The following is a 14,029-nucleotide window of genomic DNA, read 5'->3' as shown; positions in this document are numbered from 1 at the left end:
GTAAATTCAATCCTAATTTAACATATTTACAGGGTTTTGTAGCCATCACCACAATCCAGTTTTAGAACATTTCCATCTCCATATTCCCACCATCAGTTCCAGGCAACCACTAATCTGCTTTCTGTCTCTTTTCTGGATATTTCACATAAACAGAAACATGTGTGTTCTTTACATCTGACTTCTTTTACTCAGGAAGTTTCTGCAGTTTATCCATGTTGTAACATGTATCACTACTTTATTTATCCTCTCCCACCCTTCTTTCTTTTTTTTTCCTGAATTGTATTCTATTTTTGTGCTAACTGTTATAACAAAATATTTGATACTGGGTAATTTATAAAAGCATAAATCTATTTCTGACAGCTCCAGGTTCTAGGATGTCCAAGTTCAAGGTGCTGCATAATTGCTGTCTGGTGTGGACCCTCTGTCTACTTCCACCATGGTCCCTTTTTGCTATGTCCTCACATGGTGGAAAACAGAAGGGAAAAAATGGTCCTAGCTCATTCTCCCTAGCTCTTTTATAGAGTCACTAGTACTACTCATGAAACCTCTGCCCATTACTTAAATCACTTTCCAAGTCCCCATTTTTTAATAGTATTACATTGAGAATTTAGGTCTCAACATAAATTTTGGAAGAAACACAAATGTTCAAACCATAGAATTCCACCTTGGATTCCCCAAATTCATATCTGACTCTTCTGTAAAGCTCATTCATTTCTTCCCAATAGCTCCAAAAGTCTTAACTTGTGTAGTCATCAAGTCCTTGAGGAAAACAGCACTAAATCCTGAGGTTTGAAGATTTAATTGATTACCTGTTATAAGTTTTGGACATTCTGGCCAGGGCTTGGCCACTAAGACACTGAGAGATTCCCACTTCCATGGCTTTTTTGGATACATCCCACAAAGTGGACTTCACAGTTTGAAATCTGGTGGTCCCGGTGTCCCAGGAGAAACTCCACCCATGGGTCTCAGGAGTTTCCCGAGTGGCACCACTGTGGCACTTCTCCCGAGCCACAAGGCCGTCCAGAACATCCTTTGAAGTCAAGGTAGAAGCAGCCCTTCTTTCCTAGCTCATGTAGTCTGCATACCCGCGGAGTCAGCACTGTATGCCTGCTCTGAGGTTGACCACTTGTATCCTCTGGAGCAGTAGCCTGAGCCATGTCTGTGCCTCCTGAGGTTACACTTGGGCCCCTGTGAGTCACACCTGTGGCTCAGGAGCACTGTGCTAGAATGCAGGGATCACAACTGAGGTTTCCTTGGGCACAAAGTGCCACAGGTATCTCGGGTTCCTCCCTTGAATCCTCTTTGCTCCAGGGTGGGCTCCATAATACCTTCAGGGTTACTTTTTCATTGTCTGGGTGAGTGGCATCTGGCTTCCTTCTGTCCCTACCATTCTCCCACCCTTGGAGTTTTCTCCTGAACACCATTTTTATTCTTTGCAATCTGGCCAGGATGAGAATTTTCCATATCTTTATGTTCTGCTTCCCTTTTGATTATAAATTCCATCTTTACTCCATTTCACTCTTCTCTCATTTTAGCAGTCAGGAGATACCATGCAGCACCCTTAGCATTTACTTACAGATTTTTTCTGCCAAACGTTCTAGTTCATCACTCTTAAGTTCTTCCTTCCTTCTGCAAAGTACTAGGATATAAACATATTTCAGCCAAGTTATGCCACTTTGTATGAGGATGGTCTTTCCTCTGCTTTCCAATTAAATATTCCACGTTTCTAATAACTCTTCAGAATGGCCTTTACTATCCATATTTTTGGTCTGCTGCTATAAGAATACCTGATACTGTATAATTTATAAACAAACAAAGAAACCAACAAAAAGCACCTTATTTTTGACAGTTTCAGGGGCTGTGAAGTCCAAGATCAAGACCCCCTAGGTTTAGTGTCTAGTGAGGACCTTCTCTCTACTTTCAAAATAGTGGGGGTTTTTTTGCTTTATTCTCACATGACAAAAGGCAGATAGGCTAATAGGGCCTAGCTAGTTCTCTCCAGCCTTATCTAGGCTCTATCCTCATGATTAATTTCCTCCTAAACAGCCCACCTGTTAATAAATATTGCCTCATTAATAAATATTGCCTCATTGAGGATTTGTTTCACCGTGACTTTTGGAGAGAATGTCATCTTTCAAATCATAGCAATTATGCACTAATTTTCATATTGCATTTGCTGTATTTCTCTACAACACGCACAATATGTTTATCATTCTTAGTCATAATGATTTTTGAAACTAGTACCAGCAATATTTCTAATGCCATTTTAACGATTCCAATTTGGGGGTACCTTGTAACAGTTTCTTACTTTCACACCATTAATGGCTTTGCTTAGATGATTGTCCCATTTATGGATTTCTTTTGAGAGTCACTTGGCGTGTTAGTTCACTTTGTGCTGCTATAATAGAACACTTCCATGGATTAAAGCCCACTTTCTTGGAGCTCTCAAGGATGGGTTTAAGGTTGCATGCAGTGGTGCAGGCCTGTAATCCTAGTGGCTCAGGAGGCTGAGGCAGGAGAACCACAAGTTTAAAGTCAGCCTAAGCAATTCAGCAAGGCCCTAAGCAGCTCAATGAGTCTCTGTCTCTAAATAAAATACAAAAAGGGCTGGAGATGTGGCTCAGTGTATAAGTGTCCCTGAGTTCAATTCCCAGTAGAGAGAGAGAGAGAGAGAGAGAGAGAGAGAGAGAGAGAGAGAGAGAAAAGAATGGATTTAATATCTTGGCAAAAGGGATTTCCCTGTCCCTGTCCCTTCTGCCACACGAGGACATAGTAGGACAAGTACCAGGCCTTACCCTGTTTGACCTCAGACTTGTTTCTCTTTTTTTCTTGGCTCTATCCATTTTAACAGGGATCAGATCCTTATTTGCTGAATTTCCAAGGTCTCCCTGTCACATGTCTGTTGTCTGTGATCAGCCATTAGAGGGTTTGGAGGGAGATTGGCTGATTGAATAGAAAGGTCAATTTTTTCCCTTCCCCATCTTTATATTGTATCTGTTCATCAAAGGCAGCTCTTCTTGTCTGTTTCTTCCACTCAAGACCCCTGCTGTGGTTCCAGCTTGTTCCAGGTGATCTTGGGTTTTGGACTCTGCACTTTGTCTTTGGGATTGTAATGGCTTCTTGCTGTTGCTTGTCTCTGGATTGCTATACAACCATCTGTTTGGTCTCTCAGTTCTTCTATCACCTCATATAATGAATTCTCCGAATTCAATTATTATTGAATTACTATTCTGTTTAATATAAACAGAATTTCCACTAGAACTTTCTGCAGTGAAGGAAATGTCCAGCACAGTAGCTACTAGCTACAATGGCTATTAAATACTTGAAATGTGGATAGTGCAATGGAAGATGTAAATTTTCATTGTTTACCAATTTAAAATCAATCTAATTAATGGATTTAAGTAGCCACATCTGGCTTGTGGCTATTATATTGGACCACAGAACCCTATATTAAAGATATAATTCCTTTCTCCTAGTTGCAGAGATTAAATTAGCCTCATATATATATATTTTTTAATTTAAAAGTGAACATTTTTTCTTTGAATTTTATCCCAGTGCTTTTAGGCTTCAAGCTCTTCCCATTTACAGCCCTGGCAAATGACTTCTATTTTTTAATTTTTTTCTTTACATTTACATTTTGTCATCTCAAGTCTATTTTGGTGACAGGTCTGTCTGTTTTAAGTCATCTGAAATGTTTTATGACTGCTTTTTAAAATTTCCTTTTATTTTATACTAGGTCCTTAGTTTTGAAAGAGATAGGATTTAATGTGGTCCAATCTTTCCTGAGTTGTTAGTACCATATTTAGTGTAGTCACACCCTTCTTCCACAGTCCTCCCTTACCCCAGCCTTTTCTTTTGTGGCTGTATCTAACTTTTAGAAAATTAAACCTTATATTAATACTGGATTTATTTTTCTGTAACTTCTATCAGTTGATTTTATTTACATGATTGCTCTCAGTGATAATCCTACTGAGGACCTTTTCTCTACTTGCAAAATGGTGTTTTGTTGCTGTATTCTCACATTATAAAAGGCATGATTCTTTTTCATGATAGTACTTTTGAAGTTTGCTACCATCTTCACTGGAGTTCTTTTTTCTATGTTAAATGTTCAAAGTTATTCATTATACCTTAGTTAGTACAATCCTAGATTCCATATGTTCTCTGCATGGCCTTAGGCTGACTGGATCAAAAGTCTTTCTAGGGCTCTCATTTAACCTACTTTTATATAATATAATTATATTTCAGGACATGGTAGGATATCTGGTAGGATTAGCTAAATTCTTAGTTTTCCTCTTGGTTGATTAAAAAGCCTGTTTCCCCTATACATTCTCTCTGTCCTTTCATCAAGCATAATTGATTTGACAGGTTTTTACTAAACATGTAGTGCTGTTGTCACTGGAGATAGAATTGGTTGTTTGGACTCAAATGCAGGATGTTATATTTTACTCCTACAGAATTGTATTTTGTTGCAACCTTTATAAAATAATAAAAAAAGCCTACTCCCACAGGCATTAATCCATACCAAGAGTGGACATGTCCCACTTCTTAATGCATAATTACAATGATAAATAAATTTGATCATGTGTTTTGTCAGGGACAACAAACTATAGCATTGGATAATTATTAACTCAAGACTTTGCTGTATATATACAGTAAAATGACTTTTGATATTTTTACAGAAATTAGATTTAACAAATTCTTGTCCTTTGTTTCCTTAACGTGCCTTCAGTATCTTTGTGTGTTATCCATGAAATTAACTCTATTCATTGAATCATTATTCAAATATACTTTATGATATTTTTGGCTAACATTTTTGGCTGTTAATCAAAATAAGACTATATCTGGTTAGTATAGAAAATACTTCAATATTATATTTCTCTGGGAAAAATATTGTGAAATATAAGAGACCAACTGTTGAATGGTTTTATTAAATGTGCTTTGACTTTCAAAATAATAATGGTGAGAAATAATATGTTCAATTTGCAGTTTTAATTTTAATGCATTTTTGCTTCTTTAGCATTTGTGGAATCCAACATTTGGAACCAATAGGAAAGAAGCTGAATCTCTTTGATTCCCTTTATTTCTGCATTGTGACGTTTTCTACTGTGGGCTTTGGGGATGTCACTCCTGAAACATGGTCTTCCAAGCTTTTTGTTGTTGCTATGATCTGCATTGCTCTTGTGGTTTTACCCATACAGGTAAATATAACCTTTCTAAATTTTATAGAAGTGTTCAAAGTCTTGTAAAGTTGAATATTCCATATTTTAATAAAAATACCGGGTGCTTTATTCATCTAGCAGTAATATACCGCTACATTCTCTTATTATATCTAATCAATTATGTAAATTATTTCAGGAATTCCATTTTTTTTGCTTTATTAGAAACAGTGAGGTGTTTTCTTCCTTCAGACACAATTGATAGCTCACATCTTGTTTTAATTATTTGAGTTGCTTTTCTTTATATGGACAGTGTTAAATCACATTAATTATGGGATACTATGATTCTATTATTGGATGATAGACAAATTTGTGAAGGGTCAATTTCTCTCAACTCTTGAAAATAAACCTAGAAGCCATAAACTTCAATGGATTAGAAGTTGATTATCTATGTTCAACTAAACCAAAATTTGAACATGGTATTACAACTAGTATACAGCATTTTGGGAGCTGAATAGGAGGTTGCAAAAAGATAGGGATATAAAATGTGACTTAAGATAAATAGAAGTAATTGCCAACTCCTTCTTGTAATGACCCCTGGGTGCTCCTAAGTGAGCATGTCAGAACAGAGATATGATAAAGTGTAAATTAAACTTGCATGTTCAATCCCAACTTTGACAATGAGTGTATCTAAATACATCCTTTGCAGCCACAAAAATTACCTTCTATGTCTTGTTTCCTTATACTCTTCCCTTGCTCCTCCACTTCCTCCAGATAGGGTGTGGTGTGGCTTTTGTGTCTTGATAAGGGAATTTCCCATTGCATGACATGTGGGTAGAACTTGACAGGAGAATGCGGAGGGATGCTGACGATTTTGCTCAGCATATGGCATAACTTATCACATTCTACTGTATATAAAGAAGAGGCATAAGCCTTTTAGTGGCCTGATGTGATATAGTAACACAATTGTGGTAATTTATTTCCTTAGATACCTGAAAGTCATGGCAGACACTTATAATCTCTGAAGAAATCATATGACAAATCTGTTGTTGAAGAGAATACTTAGAATCTCAATGAGTTCACCTAAGAAATTGACTGTACCTAATAAATGATGATATACTGGATTGATTTTCTTTTGTATTTTCATGTATGATATTATTCATTCATATTTCAAAAATATATTTCAGTTTGAACAGTTGGCTTATTTGTGGATGGAGAGACAAAGGTCAGGTGGCAATTATAGTCGACCTAGAGCTCAGACTGAAAAGCATGTTGTTCTGTGCGTCACTCACTGAAGATCGATTTACTTATGGATTTTTAAAATGAATTCTATGCTCATCCAAGACTACAGGTACATTTAGTGCATGATACTGGATCATACCTACTAATATATTATCAAATTCAGTTAACTGACAGTGTAGCCTGCATTTGGAGGTTTTTAATTTATACAACCAAAGGTATAGAGAGTAAATGAAGAACTACAAATATAGCCAAGAACATAAAAAAAATGCTGGAGGAATAAACAGCATTTTCAGATTCTTTCTGTATCTAAAAGACAGATGGAATTATGTTAATTCAGAAAGCAAGATTTTCTTTGAATTAAATGTTGCTTTTTCTCTCTTGGATAAAACCTAAATGACATTTTTATGAAACAGTGAATTTTAAACATAAAGTATAATAAAACAATGAAGGAACCATTTCAATATCATCTGTTCACTTGAATGCTACAGAATTTCATGAAGTTTTGCTGCTGGAAATGTGGAAGTCTGGAAGTTCCTCTTTATTCATTTATTTTTGTTGGTTTGTTTCCTGGAGTATAACTAGGTATTATTTATAGTAGCAGTAAATGACCCAAAATTGTACAGTAACTAGATGAATTGAGAACACGAATTCAGAAGGGTTTCTTCATTTGCCTAGGCAGATGAAATCCTTGGATATTTCTATTTTTCAGGATACATGGTCAATGTAGATTTATTGGTCCTTCCTCAATATATCATTGTCATGGGGTTAAATAGTTCCAGTGATGGAGACATTGCTGATAGTATGTTTGTTCATTCTTCCTTTATTAAAAGGAAAAGCATAGATTTGTGAATATTTTTTAGAGCTTTTAAATACTATATTTTTACATTTAAAAAACATACTTTAAAACTGATAACTGTATCATATAAAAATCTTCTGTTTTCATATCAATTAATGGTGATTTTGAGAAATTTTCATTCGTATTTTGGATTTAAAATTTTTTCTTATTATAATTTCTAGTTTGCTATGATAACTAATAAGGAAAATCTCTTTTGTGGAAAATTTTGATCCTATAATCATGAGTTTTATCTAGTATCAATATAGAGAATTCTTAAAACTCCATAACTTCCACCAGGCGTATTTTAGAGCAATAAAATAGTGAATGGTCACCAAAGAATTTCAAGTCATACTGATCCATTTGTTTTAAACCATATTATCGCTTTGAATAATTTAGTATTTTCTCCAAGGGACCATGTATTTTGAAAATTTTTTTATCCCAAGCTCTTTCACGTACTTTGCCAGTCTTTTCAATGTTTTTATGAATTACTCATTCTTCAAAAATTATTGTAAATTATTGTCCATAATATATTACCAAATGATAATAATCATCACAGTTTTGTTTTAAAAAGTAATAACTTGAAGGAGAAATTGGTTTTTAAACACTTCTATGTGCCATTCAAAGTATGTATGTTGGGATCATTCTATAGTTGCAACTAACACTTCATAGGCTAAAAGAGGGTTTTGTGTATGTGGTATAATCGCTTCCATTTGTGGTACTAATATGATTGAATGAGGTAAAGAGGAATGATTTATGAAATTCTGTTTGTCTCAGTTGTGTTTATTATAGTGTAATGCTATTAAATGTAATTTATTTAATATATGCTGAAGTTTATATATAAACCTCTATACGCAGGAGATCATTTCAATTTCATTGTATTTCAAAACATTCAAATATTTTAATTACCTAGGTAAGACAACATAAAGCATTCTTGTTTTTTCCCCATTTCCCAATTTGTTTTGAATAGGATTATTATGTGGTGATTTTGTGTCCTACTGAAATGGATGTGCAAGTTCGAAGGGTATTACAGATTCCAATGTGGTCTCAAAGAATTATCTACCTTCAGGGTTCCGCTCTTAAAGATCAGGATCTACTGAGAGCAAAGTGGGTATCCTTATCTGTTTTCCATCTTGTAGCTTGTGGTTTTGAGTGCTTTAATATCTTTTTTATCTTCCAAATCTCAGCAATTTTCAATGTTACAAAATGTGTTAAGGATGTTTGAAAATAGAAATTAGCCTTAGTTCTGCTATGAGTCCAATTAAAATGTTAAAAATATAAAATTGGTTTATTTGCTCCTCTTTCCCAGCCTTACCTTAGGGATGTTCAGCAGACTGTGTCCACAAGTTGCAATGAGAAGTGTGGCATGGTCTAATTCTCAAGCTGTCAGAGGTGGGCCAATGTATCCAGACTCACTGTTACAGTAGTCTCAGAGTCCCTGCATTTTGTTTTAATTGTGAAAATAGAAATCTTGGACTAAGCATTATTTGAGATATCAAAGTAATGAGTCAAGGGCTAGGGATATAGCTCAGTTGGTAGAGTGCTTGCCTTGCATGCAGAAGGCCCTGGGTTCAAACCCCAGCACCAAAAAAAAAAGTAATGAGTCAAGTTTTAAATTTTAAAGAGTTTACAAAAATATATTAGGCAGAAAGCACTTGTGCTTTCTGGGATCAGGGACAGAAGAATCCCTGGAGGCTGAAGGAATCTAGAGGGTTAGAGGTCTTTCTAAACTGTCCTCTTCCTGTTGTACATGTCTCAGCCAATTTAGCTTTAGGTGATATAATCTAGGGCATGGAGGTTCTGCCACATGAGCAGAGTGAAGCAAGAGTGGGCAGCCCGTGGGCCCCTGGAAATTAGGGCTTCATCAATACTAGGTCCTTGGTTTCAGAAGTGAAAAGAAAGCCTTAGTTTTGCTAGATGTTTCCTGATGCTGGAAATGTTTTAAACATGTCTTCATGTTCATCCTGAGTTGACCTATGTGCTACTTAAGATTTAAAAGTCTCATGAATATTAGAGCATAAGCTTTTTTGCCCCCCTGCAAGGCGTGTGTGTGTGTGTGTGTGTGTGTGTGTGTGTGTGTAGAGAGAGAGAGAAGGAGAGACAGAGCTTGAGCAAGCGCATGGTCTGATAATAAAAAGAGCAGAGGAAAAGTAAAAAGCTCTTTTTTGTTGCTTAATCATTCAAGTGGTGACTACATACCTAGCAATTAGGTACTCTGACATTACTTTTGATTCATAAATGGCAGAGGTTTGTTTTAATGACTCACTTTCTAAAGCATGAGGTCACATTAGAAACTATCAGGATATAATGAAAAGTAAAACTGGTAAATAATTGTTTCTGAGAGTTTATTTAGTACTATGGTGGATGAAATGTGTTGTTTTATGTAAGAGAGTTTTTGGAATCACAGATGTTTCAAGCACCTCAAGCAATCCCTGAATTTAGGTGTTTGACATGAGTTCTGTTCATCATTATTTGGGTGCTCTAGAGGAATTGTTGCTTAGACGGTAATATAATTTGTATGTTCATATTCATTTGTGTAGATAAACAGAATGCTTGATTTATTGTATGACTTAAGTTCTTCACCCACTAAGCATACATAATGTCTGTAGAATGTTCATTATTAATTTGTGTGATAAATGAAGGATTTTTTTTGGTCTCAGAAAGTAATCTGAACTGTTTAGATCTAAGCTAGATACTGTTTAGGATTAACATAATCAATGTCTGATTAAAAATTCGAAAATGGTTTCTCAGAAAAAGCAATCACACTTACAGGAAACAGTGCTTCACTGGAATCTCCACAAAAGAAAGGGGATGAAGGGTGAGAGGGAGCCAGCTGGTAATACTCAAAAAAGGATGGGTTGATAGACTTAGGGTGACAGTTTCCATTTTTGTGTTCATTTCTAGTCCTAATTTCATATAAAAGATGTGGATGTAATGTTAACTAACACGTTCTTCAACACAATGCCCCATGCAAGGAGCAAGGAATAGGGTTCTCCAAATAAGTTTCAAAGGTCAGTTGCATGAGTTTTGATTTGCTTTGTTGAAAGTGATGCTTAGAAAATGTTATCTTCGTAATCATGGCTCAACATTTATTCTTCCTTTTTCTAAAAATTTCTTACATCTGCTTTCAGTGTGGACATTCTTTATAACAATTCAACTTGGCTAAAAACAAAAACTTACTCAATACTGATAAAATTCTTCACTTGTCCTTTTCATCAATCTCTTGCTCTATTTATATTTATTTTTCTCAAATTCTTTCTCTATATGTCAGCTTAATTATCATTGAGAAGAACACTGTCCAGAGTCTGCAAAAGTTCCAAAATGGAGAACAAAAGGAATGACAGGGTCTCTGATGAAAAAAAGTAAGCTACATCATCTGCTCAGAGGTTACCTTCATAATAGCACAAATGCAGGACTTCCACAGAAAAGAGAAAGTTTAAAGATATGAAATCATATGCCATCAGGATTTAAGAATAATGTAAAATTTGTCATAGTTTCTTTTAAGAAAGGTCAATTCTAATTGCCTAATGAGATGAAATTTATCTACCTAAAGGTAGAAATTTATCCGGAAGGCTGAGACTCTTATGTGAAATGTCATTGTTAGCAGTTTTCAGGATGTTTTTGCACTCATTGGTACGTTAGAGAACTTAGTCCTGTGACATCAATTCTGTCTTTAAAACTTATGTGTAGTCCCTTTTCATAAGAGTTTGAGAATTTCCTGCACTTTTTAAGTGTTCGGTAGAAATTGTTGAAGTAGATAGTACAGAGCATGAAATCACCGGTTATCAAAAACTTGGGGAACTTTGAAAGGAAGATTATTTTCTTTTTATTAGCAGAATCCTGGAAATAAACACTTGTCCTGACTTCCTAAGAGTTAAGTAAATTTTTTAATTGGGGCTAGTGAGATGACTTCCTACTTTGGAATTTTCAGTTGTTGACCTTTTTCAGTTGTCCCATCAAATGTCTACAACAAAAGTACAATCATTATTCTGATGGCCCGCGACGGCAGCAGGGGAGGATAAAAAGCCATCACCCGCGGGTGCGGGTGGGAGGGACGGGTGGGCGCCCGAGCGCCACAAGAGTAAGACCCGGCTGTAGGCGCTGGTGCGGCGGTTGCTACTCGCGCTGCTCCGCCTGCACCGCGCGCTCACCTCCTGGCTCCGCCTTCGGTTGGGCACCTGGAACTGCATCTGGAGGCGCTGCTACCGTGCCGCCTCCGCCGCGGTCCTAACGCCCCTCGGCTTTGCGCTCCACAAGCCCCCGGCAGTAGGCAGAAACCGCCGTCACCACCGGCTCCCGCGCGGGGGCCGGGTCCAGCCGCCGCCCACCCCCGCGCGCAGACGGCCGTTCCCTGGAGAAGCTACCAGTACTTATGGGCCTGGTGATCACCGCGGAGGAGCAGGAGCCCAGCTTCTGGGACGTCGCCAGCATCGTGGTGTGGTGTTTGGCTGTGGGGATCTCCTACATTAGCGTCTAGGACCACCAAGGTATTTTCAAAAGAAATAATTCCAGATTGATGGATGAAATTTTAAAACAACAGCAGGAACTTCTGGGCCTAGATTGTTCCAAATACTCACTGGGGTTTGCAAATAGTAATGACAAAGATGATCAAGTTTTAAATTGCCATTTGGCAGTGAAGGTGCTGTCCCCAGAAGATGGAAAAGCAGATATTGTGAGAGCTGCTCAGGACTTTTGCCAGTTAGTAGCCCAGCAGCAAAAGAGATCTACAGATTTGGATGTAGATACGTTAGACAGTTTACTTAGTTCAAATGGTTACCCTGATCCTGATTTAGTATTGAAGTTTGGTCCTGTGGACAGCACATTAGGCTTTCTTCCCTGTCAAATCAGATTGACTGAGATTGTCTCTTTGCCTTCCCACCTAAACATCAGTTATGAGGACTTTTTCTCTGCCCTTCTGAAACCCTGTGCACACCTAGTTCATATTCCTCATAATTTATCGACAAACACAAAAAAGTGTCTTACTTGAGAGTGAGTGTATGGAGGTGTGTGTCTGTGTTTGTGTGTGTGTGTGTGTGTGTGTGTGTGTGTGTGTGTGTGTGTATGGAATTAAACTTATAAATGGGGGAAGTATTGGATAATGAAATATATAGACCTACAACTTTGAGCATATAGCAATGTTATAGGAGCCAAGATTTCAGATATAAAGCTTTGGGCCCCTACTACTTCCCTGTTTTTGTGAGGAGTAGAGGGAGAGAGTGACTAGAACTGTTTGGGTTGTTTGGGGAGAAGGGAATAATTTTTGTTCAGTCTTTCCTAGTGACCAAACTTTAATATTTAAAATAATATATTATTAAATGAAGGTATTCTCAGTTTGAGGGAGTTGCAGGGGAGTGGAGTTCTGTGTTGCTCACTTGTTAAAAGCTTGCTCCTCTTCAGAGGAGAGAGAATATCTATCTTGAGATATCCGTCCACTTTCATTTCTTACTTCATTGTAGTTAAACAGTTGATGGCTTGAGAATGTTCCTCTGGTGGTCTGGGTTCTGTGTTGTGAAGAACATTTGAAAAGAACTCTTGCTACACTGAAATGCAGAATTTAAAAAATTTAAATGTTGAATTAGGCAATCAAAAGGGAAAAAAGTTGAATAAGTTGTAATCTTAAAAGTAAAGATGGAAAATTTCCTAGAAAAGAAAAGTTTTGATTTCCTATTTTGTGTAATGAGTAGTATGCTGCATAGTACCCAAAGTTGGTTTAAAAAATATTTCCAGTAACTATTTTTATTTAAAATGAGCATTTGAGAGAAATTATCAGGGCAGCTCTTTTCCTTAGTAGTAACCTATTCATCTTTGAAATAACACCTGGGATTTTTTTTTTCTTTTCCAGTAAATTCCAGTGGTGACTTTGCATAAAAAAATAAGTAGGATTGAGACCTGTGTGTGGGGAAAAATATTACCAAAGTCTACAAAAATAATTTAGATTAATTTTATATGTTCTCTTTTATGACAGAGACCTCATTGGTTCTGTTTTTTTTTAATGAATAAATGATTTCTTGAAAGATGTTTGAAATTTTCCCCTCACTGCTGTTCCTTGGACAGAAACCATACTTTATATTTGATGGACTGTTTTCAGAAAACTCTCTTACAACAAGTGTACAGTAGTTATCTAAAATTGTACTTTTAGAATGGAGTAGTGTAAATACTAGGTCTCAGAAGTCTGAAAAACAGCAAAGAAGACAGAATTTGGAAAGCATGGTCTGGATTATAAAACCCCATTTATGATTTTAAAAATACACTTGAAATAAAAATGATTAAACTAAATTTTGGTCCATTGACATTCCTTTGCACTTCATAGTTCTTTATTCAACCTTTTTCCAAAGTCTTAATTTATTACCAAAAGTTTTGTGTGAAACTGCAGCATATCTAAAATTTTTGGGAGACTTTTTCATTTGTTTCTCTGTGCTGTGATCCATGTTTCATTAAGAGTCTCTGTTTTTGTTTTTGGCTAACTTAAGACAATTTTTGCCTTTTACAAATACTATAGATATGTTATTTATAACCATTCTGGAGTATATTCAGCTTTAATGAATTAAATTAATTGTCCCAGTTGAAGTGAAGGGTTGTAATGTTTGTTAAAATGAAATTAGTCAAATAGATTACCCATTGGGATATAGCTCAGGTACCTAAAGAGTTAATATTGAATTTTTATACTTTTCTCCTATTTCATAATAGTGTTTGTACATCAAAATAAATCTATAGCCCATCACCTGAGTCTAGGAAGAAATACTTGAAACATGTTGCTAAAGGTTCTGAATTTGGATATAGACGTTCCAGTACCTCCTCA

General features: G+C 36.3%; 1 pseudogene; it reads left to right on the top strand.

Moving 5' to 3' along the window:
* The first annotated feature begins 1,155 nt into the window (after positions 1 to 1,155).
* On the top strand, positions 1,156 to 12,217 carry LOC144367603 (dehydrodolichyl diphosphate synthase complex subunit NUS1-like; annotated as a pseudogene).
* Positions 12,218 to 14,029: the final 1,812 nt, after the last annotated feature.

The sequence above is a fragment of the Ictidomys tridecemlineatus genome, chromosome 10 (genome assembly GCF_052094955.1).
Source record: "Ictidomys tridecemlineatus isolate mIctTri1 chromosome 10, mIctTri1.hap1, whole genome shotgun sequence".
NCBI lineage: Eukaryota > Metazoa > Chordata > Mammalia > Rodentia > Sciuridae > Ictidomys > Ictidomys tridecemlineatus.
This window is presented reverse-complemented; position numbering and strand designations above follow the sequence as displayed.